Source organism: Colossoma macropomum, unplaced genomic scaffold, assembly GCF_904425465.1.
Source record: "Colossoma macropomum unplaced genomic scaffold, Colossoma_macropomum, whole genome shotgun sequence".
In the NCBI taxonomy this organism is placed as follows: domain Eukaryota; kingdom Metazoa; phylum Chordata; class Actinopteri; order Characiformes; family Serrasalmidae; genus Colossoma; species Colossoma macropomum.
In genome coordinates, this window is record NW_023494802.1 from 20,127,589 (window position 1) to 20,144,474 (window position 16,886).

The window sequence follows — 16,886 nt, forward strand, 5'->3', positions numbered from 1 at the left end:
TATCATAGAAAGTTCTCCACGAATGCAAAGATTTCCCAAGAACCCATTCATTCAGGGCAAGGACCGTTTCAGAACCTTCACTGTTAAAAGAGTAGCCGAAGTTGAGAACTCGATTGCTGCAACAAACCAGTTCACTCTGAGACAGGGAATCTTTGGCTACATTCATATTACAAGCCTCGTTGCTCAAATCCGATTTTTTGCTCAAATCCGATCTCTCTGACACGATGGTTCACACTCGTTTAGGTAAGTGACTCAAATCTGTCATTAATGTGACGAACCGGCGTCCTGAAATGACCCTCATGAGCTCATCCTACTCAGTAACGTCACGTGAATGAATCACGAGCATCATCAGCACAAACTAACGAGCAGAACGAGCTTCGCTGAGAAGATAATTAACTCTGATCAGCTCTCAGCTTCATTATTAGAGCGAGACGAAGGAGAAAAAGGTGAGATGAGCTGCTTTTCCACCGTTTACAGGCTTTAACTTCTGTTCGGCACTGCTGCCATGGTAACGCTGAATGATGGTCACACGCAGTGGGAAAAAAGCACATGAATTCCGATCTGAGTGTCACGTTAAGGTCGCATGGCCACGAATCAGATATGTATCCGATCTAGCACTACATATGAAAGTGGTCAGATTTGGAAAGATCAGATTTGTGTCCACACATCTCTGAAAACATCAGATCTGAGTCACATTAGGGCAAAAAATCGCATATGGGAGGATCTCAAATGTAAGTCCAAGAACCTGTGACCAGAGAAGATATTCAGATCATCAGTCCAGGATAAATTCTGCTGTATTATAGAAGTCAGAGGTGTCAGAAGTGCTGTTTGTTTGAAGCCATACAAGAACCACTTTTGGTTCCCTAAAAACTTTCAGTGGCTGTTTCTTTAGAGAACAATTTTAGTAAATGAGATGCATGAGTGTGAAGGACCTCCTGATAATGTAAAGGTTCTGTAAATTTGTACAGAACCTTTACACTACAGTCTTAAAACAAGGTGCCACAAAGGGCTCGTTGAACAATTCCATAGAAGAACCACAGTTGATTCCTAGAAGAACCTTGTTTGAATATTTGAGACCTCATTTGCTGTGAACTGGTTTGTTGCAGCAACTGAGCTCCCAACTTCAGCTACACTGTTAAAAGTAAAGGTTCCAAAATGATTCTTCTCCTGAATGAACGGGTTCTAAGGAAATCTTTGAATTCGTGGAAAACTTTTACATGATGTAGAAGTTTAAACTTTAAAATGGTTCTTTACACTCACGCATCTGGCACTTGGAAGAACCATGTTTGAAAAGAGATTTATGAGTGTGAAGAACTTTTTGAAGGCTTAAAAAATCCTAAAGAACATAATAATAAGTTTCTTCATCTTTATTTAAGGGTTCTTGCTAGAAAAACAAAAAGTTCCTCACACTCACACATCTCATCCATTGAAAGGTTCTTTAGGGAACTATTTCTGTCACCTGTGTTTTTAAGAATGTAAGTCTCGCCCTTAATTTTGTACCTTATTTTTAAGAGGGTAGAAGCAAAATATGTAACTGTACACCTACGTTTTGAACTTTTCACCACCACATAAAACAGAAGGAACTTCTGTACTTACTTGAACGAGTCCAGCAGGTAGTATCCACAACACATCCACACAATAATTCCCCGTTAAAGCGGAGCCCAGGAGGGGAGCGGCTACGATATTAAACACATTCAACCCGACTGTCCAAGCTCTCGGCATGCTCCACTAAGCCACACATTCACTCCCTCTCCCTCTCGCACACACACACACACACACACACACACACACACATAAACACACCTCCAACACGCCCCACCACTCCAGCAAAGCACTAAAGGAGATTCACTGAGGAGACATATGTCAGCAAAGCCTCTCTCCAGGCTAGGAGACGAACTAAGCCTTTGACAAAGATTCCAACAAAGCCTGATCCCGAGAGCTATTCACAAACCATTAAAGAATGGACCAGGAAGTGGTGGAATTCCTGGCCATCCAATGAGCAGCATAAAACCAGCTTTATTCAGAAGAAATGGTACTCATACGGAAACTTTTACACAGTGTGCTAAAACATAGTGGTTCTGCAAGTCTTTACAGTTATATATGGGAATGAAGTACAATGGAGTTGTACTGCTTTGATTAGTGATAGTCCTGTGCAGCGTGTCAACAGTGGGAATCCTCTTAGCCAAATAAAGCCTATCATCTTAATCCCTAATGCTTCCTTAAAGGCTTGGCAGATGCGCACACTTTTCATTGTTTATTTTCCCTGAAACAACAGAGGTGCTCATTTGAAAAAATCTGAAACCAGTTGTTGATGGATTCGATCATTCAATGTAGGTTTTCATGTTAACAGGTTTTTCTTATGAGGTTTTTTAAAATATGTTTTTTTTTTTATTCTTTCACCAATTTTCGTCCCACTGCTGGCCAAAGGAATGTACTTAGGACACCATATGGCATGTGGAATTAAAAACATAACCTTTATAACGAATTGAAGGAACTGAAGGGCTGCATTCATAAGGCTACATGACATCTACATAAGCTCTGCATGTTTACCGACTTAAACCTACAGTCATATGCAAACGTTTGGACATCCCTAGTCAAATAACATATTTTGTCGATTTTCTAAATGACAATATGTCAACACATTCTCTACAGGACAACTAAATGTAGCATTTTTCTGCAAAAATCTGTGCACAACCTCTTTTTATTTGCTGCGTTCAACAAAAGATAAAAGAAAAGATAGAAAATAAAATATAAGATGTGGCATAACTTTTGCAGAGGCCACATTTCTGTTCCCAAAATGTTATTGTTAAATTATTAAACAGTATTAAATGCTGCCACTGGACTCACATTTCAGCATGCTTCTTACAGTCTGATGGTCCAAGGAAAATGCTAACTACCTATGTTGTACCAACAGTAAAGTTTGGTGGGGGAGGGATAATGGTCTGGGGATGTTCCAGGGTTTGGGCCCCTTAGTTCCAGTGAAGGGTGATGTTAATGCTAAAGCATACAAAGACATTTAAGACATTTATTTGCACCAATATTCCTGCTCCAGCACGACTGAGCCCCTGTGCACAAAGCGAGCTCTATTAAAACATAGTTTGAAGGAAAGAAAATAATAAGTCTCTTCATCTTTATTCAAGGGTTCTTGCTGGTACCTTTACATAATGCAAAGGTTCTTTTAACTTTAGAAAGGTTCCTCACACTCACACATCTCATCCATTGAAAGGTTCTTTAGGGAACCAAACGTGGAAGAACTATTTCTATCACCTGTGTTTTTAAGAATGTAAGTCTCGCCCTTATTTTTGTAGCACCCTTATTTTCAAGAGAGTAGAAGCAAAATATGTAACTGTACACCTACTTTTTGAACTTTTCCCACCACATAAAACAGAAGGAACTTCTTTACTTACTTGAACGAGTCCAGCAGGTAGTATCCACAACACATCCACACAATAATTCCTCGTTGAATCGGAGCCCAGGAGGGGAGCGGCTACGATATTAAACACATTCAACCCGACTGTCCAAGCTCTCGGCATGCTCCATGTTTGAAGAGTTTGGTGTGGAGGAACTGCAGTGGCCTGCACAGAGCCCTGACCTCAACCCCACTGAACACCTTTGGGATGAACTGGAACGTCGATTGTGAGCCAGGCCTTCTCGTCCACACAAATGCTCTTTTGACTGAATGCGCACAAATTCCTATAAACACAGCTGTTGTAGCTGCAAAGGGGCAACTCCATATTAATGTTCATGGATTGGATTGGAAACCCAAGGTGTTTGTCAGGTGTCCACATACTTTTGGCCATATAAAGTTGTTACGACCCCAAGTCGTAATAGCCCTTCTTTGTATCTGTTTGCGGCCATTTTGTGTGTTTTTTCCATTGTTGTATTATGTGCAGGTACATGACTGGCCCCTCGGGGGCGCCTGGCTGTATAAGAGGTCGCTGAGCCACCATCTTGGGAGACGTTCAGGGCTCTTTCCCTCTTGATACGACCTGGAAGAACACCTGTTCAGACCAACCCGGCACTCTTCACACCACTCTTTGCTTCGCTTAGTGTGTAAAGTTGTGAAAGCTTTGTTAGATTTTGTGAAACTCTTGTGAACATTGGAAAAGTAGAGGACGGGTGCTGTTTTGTTTTCTAACTGTTTTCTAATACCTGTATAAACAAATATAAAGCAAAGGTAAAATAATACTGTTACCACCACACAACAACACACACACTCAAATACAGCATGTGTTAAAGGGGAGTTTCATCATTTCTTATGAAAAAATATTCATATTTCAGTTATCATGATGTATCATGATGAATGACATGATGAAAGTCATTCAGAGTGGTTTGGTGTGAAATGGCTCAATCTATGGAAAATTAATGACTCAAAATTCTTTAAATGGTGGTAATAGGAACCAGGGGTTGAGATGGCCACACAAATATGGCCATTTTATTTGCTATTCAAAGCCACTAGTAAACTTAGAGGTTTTTATACAATGTAAATAATGACAAAATACTGTTAATTCTGGAAAAAAAAGCTTCTTATTGGTACCATTTTGTCAGACAACATCCTGCATGTACTCCTCTACAATGAATGTATTAAATGTCTCCAGCATCAGGCAACAGATTCATAACATTTCATATATTAACTTTTTTAATGTGAGGGAGTTTTAGAGGCATTAAATGCTTCAGACGTCTGGTTCCTATCACCATCACTGTGAGCAATTCTCTCTCAGCAAGTTTCTCTAGAATGGAGCGTTTCACACCAAACCAGTCTGAATGACTTTGTTTACATTTTAAGGATTGAATCATACAGACTTAAAAACATTAGTGGAATTTTCCTTCAGTGTGTATTTTATTCAAACTAGTTAAAATATGTCCATATGTCTTTTTGTTTTTAGGTTTAGTTAGTTTTTCATCCTTAGTAGTTTTTTTGTTATTTTGGCAAATTCTCGTCCCTGAAGCCGTCACCTCGACTTTTCTGAGCTTTTGAAGAAAATAAACCTGTCATTTTCTGGTTTAAATGGTGTCCGGTGTCTGGTCTGGCAGCAGGACTGGGGAGAGAGCCCGGTCTCATTCTCTGTTACGGCCTGACCATAGACCGGGTCGTAACAAAAGTACAGGATGCTACAAAGTCTAAGCTTCACTGCAAAACATACAAACGCAAAGTAGTTACATAAAGTCCTGTAAACAGCATGGACCTAAAGAATGCAGATACCCAATGTATTATTTACAGAACTAATAGAGAGCGCTGTCCGTGACGACAAACTGCTCTTAGGAATAACAACAGGCTCGAAGTGAGTCTGTTTCAAAAGACTGAAAATGTAATTGTTCTCAGTAATGGGAGGTGCATTCAAAACTGTCCTAACATGCCTGTCGATGAAGGTTCCGGATTAATGTGAGAATGTGGTTTCGCTGCTGCAAAGTGTGAAAAACAGATGTTAAAGGAAGTGCCAGGCTGATCAAACAGCCCTCATAGCACTGCGCAGTGTCTGGGATTTGCTGGATTAAGTCCCATAATCACTGTAAACATATCTAGATCCACGACGCCACAGAATTCAGGTGATTCCGAGACATGATGAAGAACACTGGAAGAGTATGAAGAAGGATGGTGAATGGAGGAAATTCCTGTGAAATTCTCACCAAGCGTGTGAAATATGTTATTAGTCACTTCTGCAGAACTTTTGAAGAATCAATCTTCATTCGGGTTTCAAAATCATTGCTTTCTAATACCTGTATAAACTCTCAGCAAAGGTAAAATAATACTGTTACCACCACACAACAACACACCCTCAAATATAGCATGTGTTAAAGGGGAGTTTCATCATTTCTTATGAAAAAAATATTCATATTTCAGTTATCATAGTGTAAATAAAGTCATTCAGGGTGGTTGTATGTGAAAAGGTTAATTGTATAGACAATTAATAGTTAAAAATAGCCATTTTATTTACTATTAAAAGCCACCAGTGAACATGCATTTGGGCTGCTGCATTTTTATATGGTGTTGATAATGATAAAATACTGTTAAATATGAAAAAGCTTCTTTTTGGTACCATTTTGTCATACAATGTCCTGCAATTACACTGTTAGAAATAAAGGTACATTTTTCGTTCATCAAGGTACAAACAGTGTAAATGTTCCCTCAAAGGTCCAACAGTGGTTTTAAGGTCTGATGGTGAACCTTAAATACGTTTTTCCAGGTGAAAAGTTCGTATTTGTACCTTTTCATAACCGAATGTTTTAAACAGAACAGTAAAATAAAAGCCTGGAGACGAGACGGGGTGTGTGGAGTCAGTACAGCTTAGAACATATCATTTCAGTGGATTATGGTTCAGTTATGTTCCCTGACTAAAGGTACTGAGATGGAGCCTTGAGGGTTCCGCCCCATATGACAGGAGGGGAACTGACCCAGTGATAGTTTGGGACCTTTATTTCTGAGAGTGCACTCCTCAGTGTACTCCTTCAGACGTCTGGTTCCTATCTTCACCACTGTGAGCAATTCTTTCTCAGCAAGTTTCTAGAATTGAGTATTTCACACCAAATGACTTTGTTTCCATCTTAATGATTGAATTGTACAGACATTTAAAAATCAGTTTAATTCCCCTTTAATGTCTATTTTATTCAAACCAGTTAAAATGAAACATGGATGTAAGCTTTGAGGTTGCACAGTCCCTGCAGTCTGCTTTATTATCAGTTATATTATCCTCTGGATCTTCATTAGTATTTAGGTTCTAACTAGAGGTTCTGACTGTTTATCAGTGGTGTGATGTGTCAGTAATATGTGCATATTTCATCTCTAGTCACACAATTGTGTTTTGGTACAGTACGTTCTTTTTGCTGTAAATTCACAACAAAAAAAAGAAAAGAAAATCACAGAGTTATCATACTGCATGATGTCACTGCTCACATCAAGTATGCATATTGTATGCTGCTTAAAAATCTTAAAACATCTTCCTGCGTCCTTCCTTGGGTCCTCCACCCAAGTATCGGGTCAACAAGCCAGGGTTATTATAATTTTAAAGTTTTAGTAGTTTTTATTTTCATTTAGTTTTTCATTTTGATTTTTGGTCTCGTTTCAGTTAGTTTTAAGGGTGCATTAATAGTTTTAGTTTAGTTTTTTTATTTTCTTAAAAGTAATAGATAGATAGATAGATAGATAGATAGAACTTTATTGTCGTTGCTCAGTACAAGACAACAAAATGCAGTCAGCATCTACCAGAAGTGCAAATAGTAGCAATAGTGCAAAACGAACAGTGTAACTGTGCAATAAGGTATAAATATGTATATGTATCTATGAAAAATATAACTGTATGAACAATATATACACAATGACAAATATATCTACGAATGATATACACATGTATATATACACATAATACTATAAACACAATATATATGGTATGTTACGTACTGTTACAGTAAGCAGTTATGTGTTGTATTCTATATAGAGTGAACAGTCTGTTGTAAATGCAAGGAATAATTAATAATAAATAAATATTGTGTGCAACATACAGTATTACAAGACTAGTGGAATAGTTTTAATAGTTCTAGTGTAGCTTTTATTTTAGTTTTAGTTTAGTTTTATTCAGTTTAATAGCTTTAGTGTAGTTTTTTATTTTAGTTTTAGTTTATTTAGTTTTATTTAGTTTAATAGTTTTGGTGTAGTTTTTATTTTAGTTCCAGTTTTAGTTTTAGTTTTTAGTATAATGATGAATGCTGTGTTAGTAGGTATTTGATAAAGGTAGAATACAATTAAAACCACATTAGGCTGAGCTCTGAAAAAGCAAAAACTAAAGATTTTTTTCTCAGTTATTGAATTTTGTTTTAGTTAATTTTGCAGCAGAATCTTTTGATTTAGTTCTTGTGGTTTTGAAAATTTCTTTTCGAAAAACATTTGTATTTTTAAAGTTCACAAGCACATTTGCTCCCTGCTAGTTTTTGTTTTGGTAATAGTTTTATTCAACTACAAGAACCCTGCAGCAGTCTTGTGGTCAGAAACTGTCCAGTGATGAATGAGCTTGAGTATGGCTGACAAACTGTGCATGAGAACAGAGGGGCTGCAGCCTGTACTTGTACACCTGTATGGCCAGTGAGTGAAAGTACAAGGTAGGTGTTTCTAATAAAGTGGACAGGGAGTGTATATCAACTTGAGTCATTGCAAGAGAAACCAAAGAACATCCAAAACCAGACGCATGCTTTCAGTTCATGAAGCTCTTTGACTAAACTTTCAGAAGAAACAAATCCTGCGTGACATTTCTTGGCTTTTTCAGACGCTGTTTAAGGTAAGGACGTCTGTGAGAGTCATAAATTTGGGAAACAGCGTCAGAGTCTCAGGTTCAACAGTTCAACAAACCTCTCCTCCTAAACCATCCACTACATTCTATATTCCGTAGAGATTCTCTGGCATCTGAACATCCATATGGTGAAGGATTAATACTATGTTTTATTTGGCGTTTGAAGCAGGGATCTATGTACTGCTACCTTCGTGGTAAGACAGTTACTGAAGGTGAGAGTCGAAGATATTTGTGACGTCAAACTTTCTGAATGAAATATTGCTTTCAAATGTCATTACCAAACCTAAAAATCCCAACAAGCTGGATATGCTTGATATCAATAAGCACCTTCAGAACTAAGAACAACTTCCAAGGCGTACCGACACATAATTACAAGTTCAACTACAGACAACGCGCAGTCTGAGCTACAACTATGAGAGTCCTACTAAAATACAGTACGTGCTGCATATAGACCAGTTTAGTGAGTTGTAGACGCCACATTGTTGTTTTTGTAAAGTGATCGTCGGCTTTAAGGCACAGTTCATAGACGCAAGAGCTGCACAACAATCAAATTACACACTTCATTGATTTTCTAAGTGGAAATAAGTGAACACATCCTCTACAGAGAACAAACTGCATGTTTCTGTACATTTTAGTGCCTTTATTCCTATTCATTTTCTATGGAGCCTTGCTGGTGACGTCCTGTACACTGTCAGAAATAAAGGTTCAGTCCAGGTACATTTTTTGTTCATCAAGGTACAAACAATGTAGATGTTCCCTCAAAGGTACAACAGTGGTTTTAAGGTCTAATTGTGAACCTTAAATAAGTTTTTCCAGGTGAAAAGTTCAAGTTCCCAGTGACGAGAGGGGCACTGCCCCGGTGACAGTTTAGCACCTTTATTTCTGAGAGTGTATAAATAATAATAATGCATGGCCATGACTTAGTAAGGCATGGGAACAAGATAATTTAGACATGGGAATGAGATCCTAATGCGTGGCCATGACTAAGTAAGACATGATCTCGTTCCCGCATCTTACTAAGTCGTGGCCATAGCTTAATTATCTCATTCCCACACCTTATTAAGTCATAGCCATGCATTAGGATCTCATTCCCACACCTTACTAAGTCGTAACTATGCATTAGGATCTTATTCCCACACCTTAATAAATCATAGCCATGAGTTAGGGTCTCGTCCCCTCGCCTTACTAAGTCGTGGGCATGGCTTAATGATCTCATTCCCACACCTTACAAAGTCGTAAGCATGCATTAGGATCTCGTTCCCACGCCTTACTAAGTTATGGCCACTACTTGATTACCTCATTCCCACACCTTACTAAGTCATAGCCATGCATTAGCATCTCTTTCCCCCATCTTATTAAGTCATGGCCACAACTTAATTATCTCATTCCCACACCTTACCAAGTCTTAGCCATACATTAGGATCTCATTCCCATGCCTTACTAAGTAGTGGCCACGATTTGATTATCTCATTCCACACCTTACCAAGTCATAGCCATACATTAGGATCTTGTTCCCACACCTTACTAAGTTGTGGCCACGCGTTATTTTTATTTATACAGAATGTCACCACAAGTTTAACAAACTGGAAGAAAAATAAGACACACAATATAAAATGTGCCATAACTTCTTAATGTTAATTCACCAAATAAACTAACAAAGCAAAGACTGTGCAGAAGTGTGTTCCCTTTTAACCATCATCACTTGTCATGACATACACAAGCGTTTACAGTCCCTGGTCCTCCTGATCTACTGTCCTGCAGAGCCTGGATTCCAGCCACACTTGCTGCAGCTGATTAACTTCTTCAGAAGTCTTTGAAAGACAGAATCAAATGTGTTTGAGTTAGATAAAGGAGCAGAGCATCACGTTAGATGCAGGTTGGAACTAAACTCTGCAGGAAAGCAGATCTGCAGGAGGAGGGTTGGTGAGCACTGACACACAATGACTCAGATATCTCAACAGGAGTGGTTTTGGGCAGGAAGCCATAAGTGAATGTGTGAATGCTTCTGCAGAAGTGTACAAATGTGAGAGCCCACAAACCATTTCCCAGCGAGGAATCTGAGGACTTCATTTACAGTTAGGACAGTATTAGGATGGAGTTATGCATGACTCCATCATTTACAGAAATCTGAACCAGGTTATTAAATCATGTCACTACCTACCAGAGGCGTTGATTGTTATTGTCAGATATTACATCATAATAAGCTTTTCTGAGCTTATTGTGGATATTGAACTGCATGTTTTATTACAAACAGAGCATATTTGGCCTTATTTACTTGAATTTAGTGCAGTGTATATGGTGAAGTGCAGAATAAAAATGATTGTACACAGAGTTTTTGATATTTTGATAGTAAGTGTGGCACTACTAGGGTTTTATGTCTATATCAACTTATCAAACCAATATTGTAATATGTATTATGTATCGTGTATCATGTCTCCAAGTATTGCAATATTACATTTTTACCATATCGGCCACCTCTACTACTTAATACTTACTGGCATCAGTCATATCTGCCAATGGTCACAATAAGTAACGTGAGTAATGATTAACCTGCACAGTTCCACAGCAAACAACTGTAAATAGATCTCCTTCAGGGAGGCGGTTAAATCCACCGGGTAAATACTTCATCATCACCTGTCCTAATCAATCAAACTAGTCTTAATTAGCACCGGCTGTTTCTTTAATGCCTAAAAACTACATTTAGAATTTTTAGAAGAACATTCAAAAATATGTAGCTTTTAAAATACTCTTACTTTTTGCAGATTCCTCTTCTTCAGCTCACCTAGGCTTCACTCTTTTATCTCACTCATATGCAGTCCTTCAGCAAACGTGGACAAGCATGAACACAACCGTGAAAACGCCTGGAATCCAAACACAGCCACAATAAAACAAGCCTTTGACAGGCTACTGACAGCCAGAACCTGTACTACCAGTGGTCAGGAGAGGTAACACAAGGGCTGTAAAAACATGCTAGGCTGCGGGACAGCGTGCGCCCTGGTGTCAGATTTCAAAAAGATCTTCAAAGGAACTGCTTTGGATGCTACAAATTGTTGCCGTGTGTCAGATAATGCTATAGATTTACGTGGAAGAAAACTCCTCCAGCTGAACACCTTGATAACTGCGCCGTGTGCGGGTTTAGGTTAACAGCCACATCAGAGCTGGAGACCATGCTCAGCTTCAAGAACGAAACCTGAGTCTGCTCAGTACATTCGCTATGCTGTCATCAGTTTCAAAGCATGATAGATGGCAATTTCATAAAGTCAACCTGAGATCTAAACTGAGCTTGTTAGTTCATGTACCTGGTCATGTTAAACAAAATTGACATCATAATAAAAAAACATAATGTTCTTGCTTTACTGTAATCCTAACTGGGGAAAATATCAGCTAAATAATGTCATGTTTCACCTCCTCCTCCCACCAGCCTCACCTATCATCAAGCAAAGCCAGCTCAGAGACCCTCCCTGATACTGTGTGAATACATCATCGTAGAAACATGTTTCCTATCACCATGTAAAAGAAGCATGATTATTTTACTTTATTGTTGAATGCATGGCCAGTAGAGTCTGTCTCAGACAGATGCACTCTCAGCCCCAGTGACGTCACATGCACATGCACTCTCTGCCACAATGGCAGAAGCGGCCCAATGGCATGGTAACATTTGGCTGCTTCTGCTTATTGATATCATCACTTAATCCATTTTTCATCCATAATACAGCTGGAGAGTTACACTTAATGTACCTCCCTGTTGGAAAAAGTCATAGAACCCATTAAAAGTGTCTGTTGGTTCCTGGTGGTTTTCAGTTTGTCGCTAAAGATATTCTGTGTCTTCCTGATGGGTTGATATCACAGTGTAAAGGATTCAAATCATTTAATCAGGTGTTTTGGGACTGATTTCAGATAGATTTGATCATTTCATAATGGTCTCTAATGGCAAACATCAAGCCAGTTCCCAGAACCAGAACCATCATGTTGTATTCCTAACAGTTCTATTCGTCTTCTTTCATCAGTTTCAGGATAGCCTGTTGTTTTTTCTGCAAATAAACCCAACATTCATATCTTATCGTCGTGGTAGGCTTTATTTTGAAAGTTTCTATATTTAATTACCTTATTATCACTACGCCAAAATTTAGTCCAACTTTTGTTTTGCCCGACAGTCTGCGATTCATTGTTTTTCCTCATAAAACCGACAAAAACATTGGCATTGCAGAGCGTGCACTGACGTCGTTAACAGACTGGTGGTGCATGTCTGCAGCCAGAACCTTCTCCAAATTTCTGGGAAAGGAATTCAGATCAGAAAGAGATTATTATTGACTTGTTTCATCACGAGTAACAATAAAAGGTGACTGAAGTATGAAATATATTCTAATCCACTTGTATTGTTGTTCAAATAAACCTGCACATTCAAAGTTCAGTCTTAGAAGTTGGTTGCATTTTCTGCTACTCACAATCTACATTCAGTGATGTTGAGGTCAGTCCATTGTTCTGAGAACACCAGCAGCTCAAAGTGTTGAGCTGTCCTCTCACAGTGGAAGGATGGACAGAAACACATCTGGATTTTTTCAGATCTGAAGCAAGAGTGGAGCTTCAGCTTTGAGGACTGTTTATCTGATGGTGATAGCTTTGCTAGTTCACCAGGTCTTGCATGAATCTTAGGAGTCCAATTTTCTCTTGAGATTGGACATTTTTTCTCCACTTATTTTGCTGGAGACTGGAGACGAAATAAATTAAAGGTGGTCTCTGACTTTTGCACAGTACTGTAAAAATACACACACATATATATATATATATATATATATATATATATATATATATATATATATATATATATGTTCATATTTTGAGATGTTTGTTACATGTCAAAATAAATGTGACAGCCACTGCTTCTTTACCCTGGATGAAAAGGTTAATAATAGTATTTGGTGCTGATAATATGCAAACAGCGCTACAGGCGCTGGGAAATGACGCACGTCGGCAAACAATGTTAAGTGTAGTCAAATTAGACTCTCGACATGCAGTGACACACAGTAATCCCGGCTGAGCCACCGTGTCATCCTCCTCAGCTGCATACCAAAGCGACATCCGCGATCGGACGCGGCGGATAATGAGCTCCGCTTTTACGTTTTTCACCTCCTCGCCACAGTCAACGTGTTCAATTTATTAAATGGCCTATTGGTGTCAATCATGCATAAATGCTGCTGCTGTGGACCGAATGGGGCCTGCTGTAGCCAGAGGTAGATGTGCTTTTGCACTGGTAGCATATGCCAAATATTTTTTGACACAGCATATTCTGTGTGTTTTGCACAGTCCTTTACAATCTCACCAAACGTTCTTAGCCATTTGCTATCAGTTTGCTGCAGATGGGAAAGAGCGAGTGAGAGAGAGAGACTTAAATCAGGCCTCGGCAGCCTTTCCTCGCACTGCCGCTGTACTTGGCACAGATAGAAAGGGCGAGCGGCAGCGTCTTGCACTCTGTCATTCAGCAAACATCACTGTATGTCAGCACTATTAGGCTGAGCAGGTCTTAATCACAGCCAGCCTGAGAGTCAGATAAGCAAACTGTCACCTCCCCTCTTCAGCGCTGCTCTGGAATCTTCTCTACAGCTCCTCTCACGCTTATCCTCAGTTTGACCCGAGATACAGGAATTCAGTGGAAAATAAGGTCAAGTAAATTATGATAAAGCTCACTTCAGTCATTTGGGAACATGAAGAGCAGAGCCTGAACAATGGGAACGTTTTGTGGCTGATACAGATTTTGGTGTTTTTATGTTTATTTATCTTTAAATTTTATGTTTTTATGGATTTTGTAGATTTTATAGATGTTACTTTTATGCTCCAATGAGGCTGATATGATTGTTCTTAATTGTCACATTTCATAAACTCAAACGGCAGAAAAACAACTTATTAAACACAATGGTATGCCAAAGTTTTGGCACCCCGGTCAAATCACGTTTTGTTGATTTTATGAAATTATAAATACACTTCCTCTGCAGAGAACAACCCTTGCACATTGTAATGCTCAATTACTGTATTTTTCTCATTTTAGCACAGTGGGGGAAAAAGTATTCCATAAAATGTGGCCTTTGCAAAAGTTATGGCACATTTTGTTTTATTGTATCTCGTTTTTTCTCTTTCCAAAATCCAAAAATTAAAAAATTAGAAAACATTGAAATTAATTAAAGAATAGAAATCATGCACTAAAACCTGCTAAATCAAAAAAACATGCAATCTGACCAGGGTTGGTTTTTTTGCATACAACTGTAATATATTATTAAAAATATATTATTAAACAACACAAATATTATAGTGTGGGAGTTGAGCCTTCAGTGTGGTTTTGGTTTCTGTTAACCTGTCGTAACATGTTATCCTCCTGCTGAACGTTAGGTCTGGGTCCGTTTTACATGTTGTTGCTTTTTTCCATGATAATGACTTATTTTCATTTGTAATCTCAAGATCTTGTGACTCTGTTGTTGTTTTCTCGAGCTCTCAAGTTACTTGCATCATTATTACAACATGACAGACATTGTTCTATTGAGAAGGCATTCATGATGTTGTGAAAATGGCATAAATATCTTGAGATCTTAAGAAAACAACACTCATTGTGTCAGGATAGTGATATAAGTAACTGAAGACCTCAAGAAAGCAAATGAAAATAACTCACTATGGCAGAAATGGTGTAAATAGAACATGAATCCGTGGCTCTTTAGGGCTTCTGTATTTTAACCATGATGGTGTTTTGTGAGCAGATTAATCAGTTCAGCTGTAGTAAAAGTGAGCAGGTGATGGCTGTGCCTTTAGCGGTTTCTAACAGAGGGTGCACGGGAAGGTTGGTACCAGTACTGGTGCTGGTACCTAGATTTCAGTAGTGGTTTTCGGTACTTTATTCTCTCTGTAACAACAAAAATGTAGATTCAGTTGTAAAAAAAAGTCCAAACTTCTCAATTTAAACATGTGATTTAGTTAAAACATTTTACACACCACACAAAATAAAACCCCCCTCTACCTCCCATCTCCCCTCACAAAACCATCCCTACAACCTCCAGCCTGTCACAGTCTGTTACCAGAGCATGGCGTGAAAACACTGTTATGTCTGTCTCAGAGGAAGCACATGTGATATCCTTCCCAAAATCTAGGGGTTGTGCAGCAAGGGTAGTTTAGGGGGATTGGGAGAAAATAACATGCTGGTAAGGAATTTCTACGCTCATTGTCCATTTTATCAGCTTCACTTACTATATAGGTGCACTTTGTAGTTCTACAACTACTCCAGCAGCACTGCTGTGTCTGATCTACTTGTACCAGCACAACACACACTAACACACCACCACCACGTCAGTGTTACTGCAGTGCTAAGAATGACCCGCCTCCCAAATAGTACCTGCTCTGTGGGGGTCCATGGGGGTCCTGACCACTGAAGAACAGGGTAAAAGGGGGCTAACAAAGTATCAGAGAAACAGATGAACTACAGTCTGTAACTGTAGAACTACAAAGTGCACCTATATAGTAAGTGGAGCTGACAAAATGGACAATGAGCGTAGAAACAAGGAGGTGGTCATAATGAAATGCCTGATCGGTGTATTTGACAAGGTGTTTTCTCAAGCTAGATGTATCGCCATGACCAGCTGTGCCTTTTTTTTTTTGTTGTTGTTTTTCCGAAATTTCCAACCCAATTCAGTCATATCCAATTCCAACAGACAACTGCGCTGGCTAGCATCACTCTGAGTAATGGGGGAGAAGGTCAAGGGCCATCCTACCCACCCAGAGAGAGAGGCTAGTTGTGCTCTCTTGGACACCTGGCCTCAGATATCTGTAGCATCACCATAGATCGAACTCTCAATCGCCTGATTAGAGGCCAATGCTTAGACGGGTCACTCGAGACGAGAGTCCAGTTTTGCATTGCAAGTTTTGAAAAGTGTAATCACACTCGAGACCACTTCATCTCACCATTGCTCTGACTGTGTGTTGGACTTTGGCACTGATTGACTCAACGTGAAGGGTAGTACTGACTTAATTCGGTCAGTACCTTTAAAAGTATCGAGTTCAGTACCCAACCTTAGAGCACGGACTGGACAACTAGTAAATTTATGCATTATCTACATTGAGGGCAGCACTTGACTCAGCAGTGCCTGAGTTCAGTAATGAATAGAGGAAAAAAAGCCAGGAAGAGATTTGAGAAAACTGCTTTTCTGCTAAATACAGAAGCCCAACTGCACTGCAAGCTGTGTAAAACTGAAATCATACTGTCACAAGCCAGAACAGCCAACTTTGATAGCAAGGGCTGCACACGCAAAACATCCCATTACAAGCTGTTTAGCACAACGTGTGCACAGTCAAAACAAGCCATTGGTTATCAGTTAAATTCCTGAACAAAATTGGAAGAATTTTCACTCACAGTGAAATGCAAATGCTAGTAGCTTTGTAAACATCGTATGGTTCTCAAAGGACTGATTAAAGTGGTGCTCAGAAGCACAGACAGCCACAAGAGATAAGACACAACGAAGTTTTGTTGTGTAACTACAATGACAATAAAGTTGCATCTTATCTACATACCTTCATCACTCCTCTCGGTTTTTATGTGCAGTTTACTTCAGACAGTGTGTGTAACTCTGTGAT

At 39.1% G+C, this 16,886-nt stretch overlaps 1 protein-coding gene across 5 annotated transcripts in view; it reads right to left on the reverse strand.

Moving 5' to 3' along the window:
- chl1a (cell adhesion molecule L1-like a) overlaps nt 1-16,886 on the reverse strand; it is a 131,701-nt gene that overhangs the window by 86,949 nt on the left and 27,866 nt on the right. The window contains exon 1 of one of the 5 annotated variants that reach the window (XM_036591289.1): nt 1,597-1,773. The exons of 2 other annotated variants lie outside the window; for them this stretch is intronic. The gene's annotated coding sequence lies outside the window, so the exon portion shown is untranslated. Of the gene's footprint in view, nt 1-1,596; nt 1,774-11,032; nt 11,136-16,886 lie in introns of those variants that run through there. 2 more of the 5 variants (XM_036591286.1, XM_036591285.1) reach the window with 2 other exon arrangements.